This window comes from Pinus tabuliformis, chromosome 8 (genome assembly GCF_031772625.1).
Source record: "Pinus tabuliformis cultivar Carrire ecotype Pingquan chromosome 8, CPIR1, whole genome shotgun sequence".
NCBI classification, from domain to species: Eukaryota; Viridiplantae; Streptophyta; class Pinopsida; order Pinales; family Pinaceae; genus Pinus; species Pinus tabuliformis.
Window position 1 is genome coordinate 1,434,861,642 of NC_142294.1, and position 14,434 is coordinate 1,434,876,075.

Below are 14,434 nucleotides of genomic sequence, written 5' to 3' on the forward strand. Positions count from 1 at the left end.
ATAACATTTGTCATCACTAAAGTTGTACTTGTAACCATTACCAAACTATAACAAAGAATATCAAACATGAAATCAAACATTTCAACTTTCACAAAGCATCATATTCATAATTTATTACCAATGAGTTATAATTGCCAACTTTAAACTTCACACTTAAAATGTCATATATTGTTTACAAAAAATATTGTTGACACCTAGTCAGTGGGATTGGGTGAACACTTGTAAATAACGTAAATAGTAAATAATGGAAAATGAAGAGTCATCGAGAGGTGAAACCCAAGAGTCACTCCCTCATGTATATAACCATGAGTAATATTAATGAATAAATACAATTCATTTCAGGAGTTACCTCCTGGCTTGACATGGTATTAGAGCCAGCTCCATTTTTTACATCCCATTCTGCCCTTGTAACTCCTTTTTGCCATTTTTTCTGCAGTCTGTCCTCTGCCTCTCTCCTTTGACAGAAAGTTTGTCCTGCCATGCATAATCTCTGCGTTGAAGATTGTCTTGCATAATCTCTGCATTGAAGACTGTCTTGTTTTTGCTACGTGTTTTGGCCCTCTGGAGCTCTGAGTCGAAAGCAGAAATTCAAGGGTGCTCTCCCACTCGGCCTCCGGTGAGCATGGATCAAATGTTGGCTTGAAAGAACGGCTGCATAAGGACCACTGTAAATCCGGCACGATGAAATTTCTACGTTTAAAAAAATGGTATGAGACTTGTGTATTCCAGGCTTCTCTATCCATTGTTCAATTCCTGACTGGTGCGTGTTATGTTGGGTCATATATGGCATATTATGTGTGTTCGACTTTTTTTCTGAAGGCAGTGTTGGATTAGCGAATTATTGTTGGTGACTGTGTATTAAGAGTGCCATCCAGTCAAAACCTTGTGCATATATGCATGTTCACTGCTCTATACGCTGCTCCATACGCCAAGTTCTCAAATACAGCCTTACATTGAATGGTATATAACATCATATCGTTGTTCCATATACTCCAGGTTTAGGCATTGTTCCATATACTCTAGTTTTATGCGTTGCTTCCAAACGCGTATGCTCTACTCCATACGTTGTTGCTCCATACCACTGCGCTCCACTGTTATCCCACTGTATGAATCACTCTCCCCACTGCACAGTGGAACCACGGAATTACCCCTCCACTATCTGCACTCTGGTTCAAATAAAATAACGCACATTTAATACAACTCTACTCTCAATTCATATACCACTCTCCTGACTCAGGTATGCTCGGTTATGTAACATACAACGCCCGGTCATCCCCGTGATAAAACTCCGTTGAGTAATACCTCTCGTGGTAATACTCCTCCTCCCGTGGTAATACCTCCCCCCATACGTTGACTCCCCCATAAACCCCCTCCCCCAAATACTCCCTCCCCCACATAATCCCTCCCCCATATAACAACTACCCCATATAATACATTTCTCCTCAAATATCAAATTGCATTTTTTACACCAGAACTGCATTTTTTTTGCCACCAAAAGTACAATATTTTTTACAGAATACAAATTTTAAAATGCATTCATTGATATCTATTGTGGGAGCGGTTCTCACCGGGAAGGAGAACTATCCTGAGTGGTCTCAGAAAATCAAACACACTCTAGTGGAAAGGAGTTTGTGTAGGAGAAGGAGATAATGACCTTGCAAAGCCTACCTCAGACAAGGAATTTTCCATTTGGGAAAACAAGAACAGTAAGGCATATGCCTTGATGGTAGCATCTGTAAATGAAGAGGTGAGTCGTCATATTTCACCATTTTCAAATGCTTTTGAAGCCTTACAGAAGTTGAAGGAACTCTATGACTCACACTCTGCGCTTGAAGTTGTCCAATTGATGATTAAATTTTTCAGTCTTGAATTACAAAATGATGATCCTCTTGCTCTAGCATCAGAAGTATAATCCATTATGCATGATATCAAAGTCACTAATGTTGCAGCATCTGTAAATGAAGAGGTGAGTCGACATATTTCACCATTTTCAAATGCTTTTGAAGCCTTAGAGAAGTTGAAGGAACTCTATGACTCACACTCTGCGCTTGAAGTTGTCCAATTGATTAAATTGTTCAGTCTTGAATTACAAAATGATGATCCTCTTGCTCTAAAATTAGAAGTATAATCCATTATGCATGATATCAAAGTCACTAATGTTGAACTAGACATTCCTCTGATAGCTTTTGTCAAGGCACTTTATCCCACTTATTCAAATTACCTTGAGTCATTGCAAGCAAATGGAAACCTCAAAGAGATTACCTTTGACTCCCTTGTGGATAAATTTGTTGAGAGAGAGAGCTTTTGGGAAGAAGACAGCTCCTCAATCTTCTCAAGAAGTTGTGTGTCTTGCACATAGAAATAAGAATCATGCTCAAGATTCTTCCAGAGGAAAAGGTGGTCGAAGAGGAAGTGGAAGAAGAAACTTCAAAGGTAGGGGGGTGTTGTAGCGACTACAAGCACCCTCCAAAATTTTGCCTTAGCTTCGTTTTGGAGCCTCCCTACCAACCATCCTCAACAACATGTCTTGCATCATCAAGCACATAGGCTTCAGCTGTTTCATAGAGTCTTGTCAGCCTGTGCATGCAAGTTTGTTCCACCTCCCTCATAGGCTGCATTCCAGACTTAGTGTATGTCGCTGGTTGAGCAGCTCCCTCTAGGAATTGTGCAATTCTGAAGGGGAACCAGCCTTCCCTCCAGAAATTGCGCAAACCCAACTGGACACCCAGCTCGACTCGAGAATTGTGCAATTCTTCCTGACAGTCTTCCTCTCAAAAATTGGGCAATTCATCCCATGACAGCTGCTCAGCCCAAAAATTGCGCAATTCTGGGCAGCAGTGACCTGCTACTCCCAGAAATTGCGCAATCCCTTTGGGACAACCAGCCCAGCAGCTAGCAAAAATTGCGCAGATCAATCAGGCAGCCTACTCGGCTCAGAAATTGCGCAATGCAGTCAAACAGGCTTCCTTGAGAAAATTGCGCAATCTAACCCAGGACAACTGCTCAGCCCAGAAATTGCGCAATCCTGGGAGATAGTCACCTGTTCCTCCCAGAAATTGTGCAATCCCCATGGGACAGCGAGCTCTGCTCAACCCAGGAACAGTGCAGATTTTCATCCCAGGCTCGCAGACCAATGCATGTGCCTTCAGGTTGACCGGTTCCCTCCGAGACCGAGCAAAATTGATTTGCATGTATGGATTGTTTTCCCAAGGCAGTATGCAAAGGCATCCCTAGATTTAGGGATCTATTTTTAGCAATTGGAGGTTACATGCAAGGATCATTTTTAGAAACCTCCCGCCAAATGTCAATTTTCCTACATTTTTGGTGTGCGCGTCATAACCTCGATTTTATCAAAACTTATGAACTGAACACTGCAGAGCTCATTCCTCATATCGATTTTGCAGCTCTGACATCCCACATCGCATCTAGGAGTCGTCGGCACATTCAGCTCAGTTGTTTCGGTGTAAGCCCGCTTCGCATGTCTTGCATTGCGTTTCTATTGCTTTTTGTGTTTCGGCTTGTGTGAATGTTGTCTGCTTGATTTATGTGAACGCTTGTTGTCGTTTGCATGCATGTTAGCTTGTACAAGCAATGTTTCAGTTTTCGTTCGCATCTCACTACTGTCGTATGCATGACATTGTTTTTGCACCGACGACAACCCGCTTCACAGACATGCATGCTTCCCATTTTTTGAATCCTGCACTTATTGTTTGCATGCATAATCATTCACTCTTGTTTGCACTCATCTCATCATGCATTCAGACTTCTCATGTTTTCAGTGACCCGTAGGCCGGTCTGGGCTGCCTTGGCTCTGCCTTCCCTCCAGAAATTGCGCAAGTCTGGCCCAGTGCTAACCTTCAGGCTTGCATTGCGCAATTCTTGGAGGCAGTGTCCTGCTGACCCCAGAAACTGCACAATGCAATTTGCTGGTTGCATGTCACTGCTGACTGAAATTGTGCATTGCGCAGTTTCAGTCTTAAGCAGGGCAGGCTGGACTGTCCATTGCGTAGTTCCAACAGTCAGTCAACCTCCCGGCAGCCTGAACTATGTCGTCCGCAGTCTTGGCAATCAGTCTCCCAGCGTCTCGGTGAAAATTGCGCAATCTTTACAGACAATCACACAAGTATGTTGCATGTTAGTCCTCCAATTTGTTTTGGTTTTCAACTAACAGATTGCTTGCCATGAGTGTTGCTATATCTCCAGGTATCACAAATGCCGTCCACCTCCCAGTAGCACAAGTATAATGGCTTCCAGGAGAGCAAAGTCAAAGACACCATTAAGAGGGCAACTAGGGATGCAATCGATCAAGTGTCTATGAACTTTCCTATCCACGAAGACATCAAGTTGTTCATGGACAAGGATATCAAGATGAATGACAACAGCATCACAGTGAGCAGCACCATCAGCAGCAGCACACTTGCACGCAACGAATGCAAGAAAAAGGTTGTTGACAACATAGAGGCAGAGCAAAGCTGCAAGCTCAAAGCAGATCCACTCATGGCGAAAGCAGCTTTGGAGATTGAGGCTATGAGGTGACGGCGCGACACGTTGATCGCACGAAGGCAGAGAGAGAAACAGAGGAGTTACATGTGTTGAAGCAACAACTCAAGGAAGAACAGGAGCTGCACAGACGAAAGAATGCGTTACAGCAGTAACAGGTACAGCGGGAGCGCAACATGCACAGATGAAATTGCACCTGTACAAGTTATAGACCCATCCCAGCAGTTGGCATAGAGCAGACTAGGTGAGCAGTGTTGTTGATTGCATGCAAGGGAATTCAACAGCATGCATGTCATTGTGTGCACACATGCGATTCCACCCTTTTGGCACACTCACAAAGGCGAAGATAAGGAGCAAGTCTGACTGGAGCTGAACATGTATTTCGACAAGTTGATGCGCACGGCCACCAACACATGCTTGGAGATCAGCACAAACAGTATGCATCAGTATGTTGCTGGTCCAGCTACACTCAAGATGGTGATGCGCATATTATCAGACGAGGTGGACAGAGGAGCCATATCAGTGTACCCGGATGCAACAGAGGCAAGAGTTCGCTTTCAACGAGATGTGACCATTGAGCGCACGGACACCATCACGAACGACCAAGCTTGGCATCAGTTCGCCACCGTCAACCATCATGAGGATGTCGAAGAGTTGGTCTCACCACAACAGTCCGAGTGTTAGTGATGTCTTGCATGGCTTGCTCAAGCCATTTTGTCTCACATGGGTACATGTGCAAATTGTATGTAACGTCTTGTCAAGTGGAAGTTCAAGTGTCGATAGTTGAATGTAACAGTCATAGAGTAATTGAAGAGTCATGAGGGTAGATGAGTAGTCACAAAGGGGAATATCAAGGGTCACCCCACCCTTTGCTATTTATAGTACCTCATAACTCATTGTAGAGGCTTTTGGTCAGCTAAGCTTCCGATAGGAGCATCTTAGAGAAAGCTTGGACAATATTGTAACAAGCCTTGGCTTCTCCACAGTGCAGAGCTAGTATATCTCTTTGGAGGAGCAGGCGGCAATGATCGTAACGTTCCGCTGTCAAAACTAATGGTTGGTCATCGTTGTATTGTATCACTGGAACATTCACTTCTTAATATAACAGAGCCAGCACATTTCATGCATATGTCGTATTGTATTTCAGTTATCTTGCTTACTCTAAACGATATATGTATCTATTTGCTTACGGATGTGTGTATAGATTTCTGTATATGTATGTATGAATCTTACTGAAATGTGTTGTTGGTTTAACCATCACTTTGGATTGCTAGCTTACTCGCCTTCCAGTTTGTGATGCATCTTTGCTCGTGTGTCCCCTTCTTAACTCTGTACTTTCATAAGTTTCCAAGGGGCGCACTCACCTCACCATCCGTGTGTTAGAACCATTCATGCACATGTCACACACCCTTCCTTGACTTGTTGCATATGTCACACCCTTGCTACCAACAGGGACATCTCACTTGCCTCTGCACGCAACCGCGGTCAAGGCGATAGCATACGACCCACTGCTGGGACTCTTACACCAAATGGTCTGAGGTCTAGTTGGGACATCTTACTGGGGAGATCCCCTGACATGTTGGCAAATCCAGCACCGTCAACATTTTGGTGCTAGGAGGGCTAGATCACAAGCAGAGTCCTCACATCTATTTTGAATCTCTGCATATCTATCATGACTAACTACAGAGTTTCTCTTCCAGAGTGTATGTCTTACGAAAACGACTTCATTATCTCGGAAAAGCTCTTGTCACATAAAACATATGATGGTGGAGGCTACGTAGACTTGGTTAGGCACACGGTCAGCGTTGTAGGCTCATGCAAAAAACATGGAACCTTTGAAGATTACATGAATTGCGCGTTGTTCATCTACACGCTTCGAGGGCACCCAATGCACTGGTGTGCCACGCTACCCGAAAAATCTATTCATTATCTTTCTCATCTGGTTGCAGAAATAGACCGCGCTTTCAATCACTTTGACCGTAAAGCACTCAACAAAGAAATTTTAGAATTACGAAAAGCACCCAATGAATCTGTTGAACAGTTTCACACACACTTTTGTAATCTTACATACCGATTTCCCGAAGATGAAATTGATTGGGAATTTCTCGATGGAAGATTTGAGTATCTTCTTCACATATCCGAAAATCCACAATTCTTGAAATCATCCGAACCCCGCTCAGCACACTTCGGTGATGGAGCTGCGCAATCACAGGTAGGCACAGTTGCTATCACAAGTGACTGTCCGCCTTCACCTCATCGAACAGCTCCACCACCGCAGAGTGATGTGGGAGAACATGCACACACATTTGTTGAACTGTCACATCCTCCCACCCCACTTGCTCTTGATATCTACGCAGATTTGGCTTGCAAGCCTGTTAGTTGTCACGTGGATTCATTCCCTCAACCTCCGTCCCTGCGTTTTGTTGATCCTCCAGATTGTATTGTCTTGTGTTCTTCCATTCCGGACTCCTCACCTGTTGTGAACGAGGATCAAGCTGTTGATGGAGTTAGTGTTGTGCAGCCAACCTGCGCCATCATTCATGATGAGTATGTGCAGGAATCTAAAGAAGAACTCGCGGTGAAGGATGACTCCCTTCCAGTCGCGCCTCATCCGCTTTATCCTGACATCCCTTGTGATTCTGCCACTGCTGATTTCCCCTGTGAAAACTCATTTTTGGATGTTTCTACTTCCGATCATTCACAGGACACGTCGGATGTGAATCTGTCATTACATTGCAGAGAGGACATATATTCCTCTAAAAATCTGTCCAATCTGTCATCTGTCATTTCTGAAAACACAAAGAGTGAACATCCTTGCTTCTCATCTACCCCTCTGCACAATTCATCAAATCATGAGGATGTCGACGAACATCCTAGATTTTCTGATCTTGGTTGTCATGATCTCTCTACTTCTTCATCCGATCACGATGTTCATTCACTCATTGTTAATCCATCTAAGCCACTGGTCTACGATGATCTATCTATCGATGAAGTCAAAACCCCGCAGACTATCAAGGCACTTAAGCCCAAGCTGATGGTTATGTCAGGCCCTCGCTGTCCTGAAATTAGTTTCACTTCTGATCAAGAATTTGTTGAAACACGCAAAGCTCCTCATTCACTCTCTGCTTTGCATTGAAGATCAATCTAACACTCAGATTTCACTTCCTCCACTCGAACTACACGATCCCATCGCTCATGCATTGGAGGAATCTTACACAGCAAGCACACTTGCACAACGTAAGTGGTCTACCTTTCTCACGTTTGCTTGCATGTCACAGTCAAGAGAATGCATACACTCAACATCTGCATGTAGTGTAGCACAACACCATGGCAAGTCCACAGAGTGCATGTCATGCACTTTCACTCATTTTTGTTTTGTGGACGCTTGTAAGCTCGGAGTGTGTACGTCTTCATTGTTATATCTTTCATGCTTGCTAGTTTGCGCAACTGCAATGTTCGCGAACCATGCCTTCACCAACATGGGTCGACCATTGCACTGGTGGTTGCAATGGAAGTATCACTTCACGTGAGACGACCCATGCACTGTTAGCTTAGGAGTAGGAGTAGTATTTGCTTTGAGTTGTTTGCTTGCATGCATGTTTGCTTCTTTCTTTGTGTGTTTGCTTGCTTGCTTGCTTGTTTGTTTATTCGCTTTGCTTATGCATTTACTCTTGCTTTTGCTGTGTTTTCTTGTTTGCTTGCTTGTTTACATTCGTAGGTCAGTTTCGCATGAGACCATGCGCGACTCTTGAAACAATCTAGGTAAAATACAAGAGGACTTGTGCAGTTATCAATAATTGGCTATCTATCGTCTTACATCTGTATGAAAAACTTGTTATCTTCAATCCATGATACGTCGATGGAAAATACGTATTGTTCGAAGTGAACCTTGGTGAAAACACAACCCTTGCATGCTAACTAGTGTCACCTACTCCAGTCGGTTGTTTTTGGGTCAATCCTTGTCAGCTCAGTCAAGTAGAGTAAGGTGAGGGGGAAACCTTAACAAGCACGTCAGAGGTATATATAGACTACTTCTCTAAAGGAACAACCTCTTCTGCTCTCAATAAGTCAGGATCCCTCTTCTGCCTCTGAAATGAATGTGTTATGCACAGTTACGAAAAATGAAAAATGAAAAAAGAGAACGTGAAAAAATTTCGAAAAATGAAAAATGAATAAGGCGAAAGAAGGGAAAGGCTTCCTGCGCAGAGAGGTGATGCAAGTAACTCCATCGCGGTACTAAGCAGGCTCGGTGGTAGCGGAGCAATGCTTGTGTTCCTGCGTGACTCCGTCGGGCTACTGTCCAGGCCTGTTGGCAGCGAAGCAACACCAGAGATGAAACTTAAACTCTGACGACCAATACGTTTGTGCACCAATATGCCCCTCATCCCCAATCAAAACACCTGTGTTGGCTTGGCTTGGAATGTGTGTTAATTGAACAAGAGCTTGGCAGATGCTACATCTTGCAATCAAGCAAATGTGGAAACCAAGACAAACAGAGAACTGAACAATACTTCCGGAGGTGTTAGACTTGCTTTTCATGAACAAGATCCATTCAGAGAGCTAGAGTTCTACCAGTGTGTTGCCAAGTGTTGTAGTGGCTACAAGCACCCTCCAAAATTTTGCCTTAGCTTCGTTTTGGAGCCTCCCTACCAACCATCCTCAGCAACATGTCTTGCATCGTCAAGCACATAGGCTTCAACTGTTTCATAGAGTCTTGTCAGCTTGTGCATGCAAGTTTGTTCCACCTCCTTCACAGGCTACTTTCCAGACTTAGTGTCAGTTGTTGGTTGAGTAGCTCCCTCCGGGAATTACGCAATTCTGGAGGGAAACCAGTCTTCCCTCCAGAAATTTCACAAACCAGCTAGACACCCAGCTGGACTCCAGAATTGTGCAATTCTTCCTGACAGTCTTCCTCTCAAAAATTGCGCAATTCATCCCAGGACAGCTGCTCAGCCCAGAAATTAAGCAATTCTGGGCAATAGTCACCTGTTGCTCCCAGAAATTGCGCAATTCCTTTGGGACAGCTAGCCCAGTAGCTAGTAGAAATTGCGCAGATCAATCAGGCAGCCTGCTCGGCTAAGAAATTGCTCAATGCAGTCAGACAGGCTTCCTTGAGAAAATTGCACAATCTGTCCCAGGACAACTGCTCAGCGCAGAAATTGCACAATCCTAGGAGACAGTCACCTGTTCCTCCCAGAAATTGCACAATCCCCATGGGACGGCCAGCTCTACTCAGCCCAGGAACAGCGCAGATTTTCATCCCAGGCTCGCAGACCAATGCATGTGCCTTCAGGTTGACCGGTTCCCTCCGGGACCGAGCAAAATTGATTTGCATGCATGGACTGTTTTCCCAAGGCAGCATGCAAAGGCATCCCTAGATTTATGGATCTATTTTTAGCAGCTGGAGGTTACATGCAAGGATCATTTCAGAAACCTCCTGCCAAGTGTCAATTTTCCTAGATTTGTGGCATGCGCGTCATAACCTCGATTTTATCAAAACTTATGAACCGAACACTGCAGAGCTCATTCCTCACATCGATCTTGCAGCTCTGACATCCCACATTGCATCTAGGAGTCATCAGCACATTCAGCTCAATTGTTTCGAGGTAAGCCCGCTTCGCATGTCTTGCACTGCGTTTCTGTCGCTTTTTGTGTTTCGGCTTGTGTGAATGTTGTCTGCTTGATTTCTGTGAACGCTTGTTGTCATTTGCATGCATGTTAGCTTGTACAAGCGTCGTTTCAGTTTTCGTTCGCATCTCACTACTGTCGCATGCATGACACTGTTTTTGCACCAACGGTCATCATCGTGGTGACCCGCTTCACACACATGCATGCGTCCCATTTTCCAAATCCCGCACTTACTATTTGCATGCATAATCATTTACACTTGTTTGCACTCATCTCATCATGCATTCCGACTTCTCATGTTTTCAATCACCCGTCAGCCGGTCTGGGCTACCATGGCCCGGACCGTGCCTTGCCCGCCTAGCACTGCGCATTTCCAGAAATGAAGGCTTTGCCTTCCCTCCAGAAATTGTGCAAGTCTGGCCCAGCACTGACCTCCATGCTTGCATTGCGCAATTCTCGAAGGCAATGTCCTGCTAGCCCCAGAAACTGCGCAATGCAATTCGCTGGTTGCATATCACTGCTGACTGAAATTGCGCATTGTGTAGTTTCAGTCCTGAGCAGGCTAGGCTGGACTGTCCATTGCGCAGTTCCAGCAGTCAATCAGCCTCCCGGCAGCATGAACTGTGTCATCCGCAATCTTGGCAGTCAATCTCCCAGCCTCCCGGTTAAAATTGTGCAATCTTTATGGACAGTCGCACAGGTATGTTGCATGTCAGTCCTCCAGTTTGTTTTGGTTTTCAACTGACAGATTGCTTGCCATGAGTGTTGCTATGTCTCCAGGTATCACAGGTGTCGTCTGCCTCCCAGCAACACAAGTACAATGGCTTCTAGGAGAGCAAAGTCAAAGACACCGTTAAGAGCACAACTGGGATGCAGTCGATCAAGTGTCTATGAACTTGCCTATCCACGAAGACATCAAGTTGTTCATGGACAAGGATATCAAGATGAATGGCAACAACATCACAGCGAGCAACACCATCAACAGCAGCAAAAGGAAGCACACCTACACGCGACGAATGCAAGAGGAAAGTTGTTGACAGCATAGAGGCGGAGCAAAGCTACAAGTTCAAAGCAGATCCACTCATGACGAAAGCAGCTTTGGAGATTGAGGCTATGAGGTGACGGCGTGACAAGTAAATCGCGCGAAGGCAGAGAGAGAAACAGAGGAGTTGCATGTGTTGAAGCAGCAACTCAAGGAAGAACAAAAGCTGCACAAACGAGAGAATGAGTTACAGCAAGAACAGGTACAGTGGGGGCGCAACATGCACAGACGAATGAAACTATGTTCGTACAGGTTATAGATCCATTCCAACAACTGGCACAGAGCAAACAGGGTGAGCAGTGTTGTTGATCGCATGCAAGGGAATTCAACAGCATGCATGTCATTGTGCGCACGCATGCGATTCCACCCTTTTGGCACACTCACTGAGGTGAAAACAAGGAGCAAGTCCGACTGGAGCTGAACATGTATTCCGACAAGTTGATGGGCACGGCCACCAGCACATGCTTGGAGATCAGCACAGATAGTATGGATCAGTGTGTTGCTAGTCCAATTGCACTCAAGACGGTGATGCGCATATTATCAGACGAGTTGGACAGAGGAACCATATCAATGTACTCGGATGCAACGGATGCAAGAGTTCACTTTCAGCAACATGTGACCATTGAGCGCACAAACAACATCAAGGACGACCAAGCTTGGCATCAGTTCACCACCGTTAACCATCATGAGGATGTCGAAGAGTTGGTCTCACCACAACAATCTGAGTGTTAGTGATGTCTTGCATGGCTTGCTCAAGCCATTTTGTCTCACATGGATACATGTGCAGATTGTATGTAATGTCTTGTCAAGTGGAAGTTCAAGCATCGATAGTTGAATGTAACAGTCATAGAGTAGTTGAAGAATTATGAGGGTAGATGAGTAGTCACAAAGGGGAATGTCAAGGGTCACCCCACCCTTTTCTATTTATAGTACCTCATAAGTCAATTTAGAGGCTTTTGGTCAGCCAAGCTTCCGATAGAAGCATCTTAGAAAAAGCTTGGACAGTATTGTAATGAGCCTTGGCTTCTCCACAGTGCAGAGCTAGTATATCTCTTTGGAGGAGCAAGCAGCAGTGACTGTAACGTTCCGCTGTTGGAACTGGTGGTTGATCATGGTTGTATTGTATGATTGGAACTTTCACATCTTAATATAACAAAGCCAACATGTTTCATGCATATGTCATATTGTATTTCAACTATCTTGTTTACTCTAAACGATATATGTATTTGTTTGCTTACGCATGTGCATATAGACTTTGTATATGTATGTATGAATCTCACTGAAATGTGTTCTTGGTTTAACCATCACTTTGGATTACTAACTTACTTGCCTTCCAGTTTGTGATGCATCTTTGCTCGTGTGTTCCCTTCTTAACTCTATGCTTTCATAGGTTTCCAAGGGGCACACTCACCTCACACTCTGTGTGTTAGAACCGTTCATGCACCTTCCTTGACTTGTTGCATATGTCACACCGTTGCTACCAACATGGACATCTTACTTGCCACTGCACACAACTGTGGTCAAGGCGATATCGTATGACCCACTGCTGGGACTCTTACACCAAACGGTATGAGGTCTAGTTGGGACTTCTTACCGGAGAGATCCCTTGACATGTTGGCGGGTCTAGAACCATCAACAGGGGGGTAGACACTTTCAAGGAGAAAAATTGATCTTCATTGCATACGTTGCAATAGAGATGGATCACATGATGCATCCACATGCAAGTTGCCTTGGGAATAAATTAAGGAGGAAAGAAATCAAGCCAAAGGTAAAACCAATGACAAAGAGAAAGGTAAAGCACCTGAATCCGCTCACTATGTTGTGGCACATTGTAATGTTGGAGTAACTGAAGACTTGTTTGATGCTTCAATTGCGTCTTGGAAAAATGATTGGTTGCTTGATTCAGGAGCAACTTGCCACATGACTTTTAGAAGAGATTTTTTTGAAGAATTTACTGAAAATGTTGTTGGAGCAATATACTTTGCAAACAAATCAAAACTCAAGCCATCAAGGCTTGGCACAATCATGCTCAAATTGCCTAGTCTTCCAGACTTTATTCTGTGTGATGTTTTATATCTCCCACAGCTAAGGATAAACTTGTTGTTCTTGGTCCACATCCACCAACAAGGATACTCCATTCATATGTTTGATGGCAAGGTTGAGGTGACAAAAGCATCAGTTCACCCACTTGTCATGACGGGGATAGAAGAAGAAGGACTTCTGAAGTTGCAAGGTACCTCTGCTTGTGCACAAAATTTCTCATACAGTCCTCATTATGATGAAGGTACATTTCCATCAAGTCTTTTATGGCATGCTAGATTTGGACACGTGAACTATGACAGCCTTCACTTGTTGAAGAAAAATGGTGTTACTGGTTTGCCTACAATTCCTAGGAAACTTAACCAATGTGAAGCTTGTATTCTAGGAAAGCATAGCAAACATTCTTTTCATAATTCACATTCCAAAGCACATAGAAAACTTGAACTCATTCATTCAGATTTATGCAGTCCAATGCATGTTCCTTATGCAAATGGAAATAAATATATGATGACATTTATTAATGACTACACCAGAAAGTTTTGGGTTTATTTATTGAAGAACAAATCTGATGCTTTTCAAACATTCAAGAACTTTCATACATGGATTAAATATGATGCACAATCTCATATTGGCTCTATTCACATCGATAATACACTTCAAATGAATTTGAAAACTATCTCCGCCAGCATGGGATCAAACATCAAACAATTGTGCCTTATAATCCCCAACAGAACGAAGTAGCTAAAAGAATGTATAGGACAATCTTAAATACGGTATGTTCCATGATGTTTTTCAAGAATGTAAAATTGATGTTTTGGACTGATGCAGTTCTATGTGTTGTATATGTAAAGACTAGATGTTCATCTAATGCTATTAGAAACAAGACTCCTTATGAAATGTTCTATGGCCACAATCATTCAGTAAACATCTCAAGGTCTTTGGTTCCACCTTTTATGCCTTAATACCAAAGGTACATGGAAACAAACTTGCTGCAAGGAGTCGTAAGTGTATCTTCTTGGGGTATTCAAATACCTCCAAAGCATACTGTCTCTACGATGAAGTTAAAAAGTTTATTGTATCTAGAGATGTAATCTTTCTTGAGTCTTCCAAAGCTGACAATGTTGTTGAAGGGCAATTTGATCGCTTTGATAGATTTGGACATGCAAAATCATTTCAAGAATTTAATAATCAGATTCCACATCTTGAAGGGGGGATTCCTATACT

General features: G+C 43.7%; 1 protein-coding gene across 1 annotated transcript in view; it reads right to left on the reverse strand.

The window, feature by feature from the left end:
* LOC149241067 (uncharacterized) overlaps nucleotides 1-14,434 on the reverse strand; it is a 190,865-nt gene that overhangs the window by 75,520 nt on the left and 100,911 nt on the right. The gene's annotated exons all lie outside the window — the stretch shown is intronic.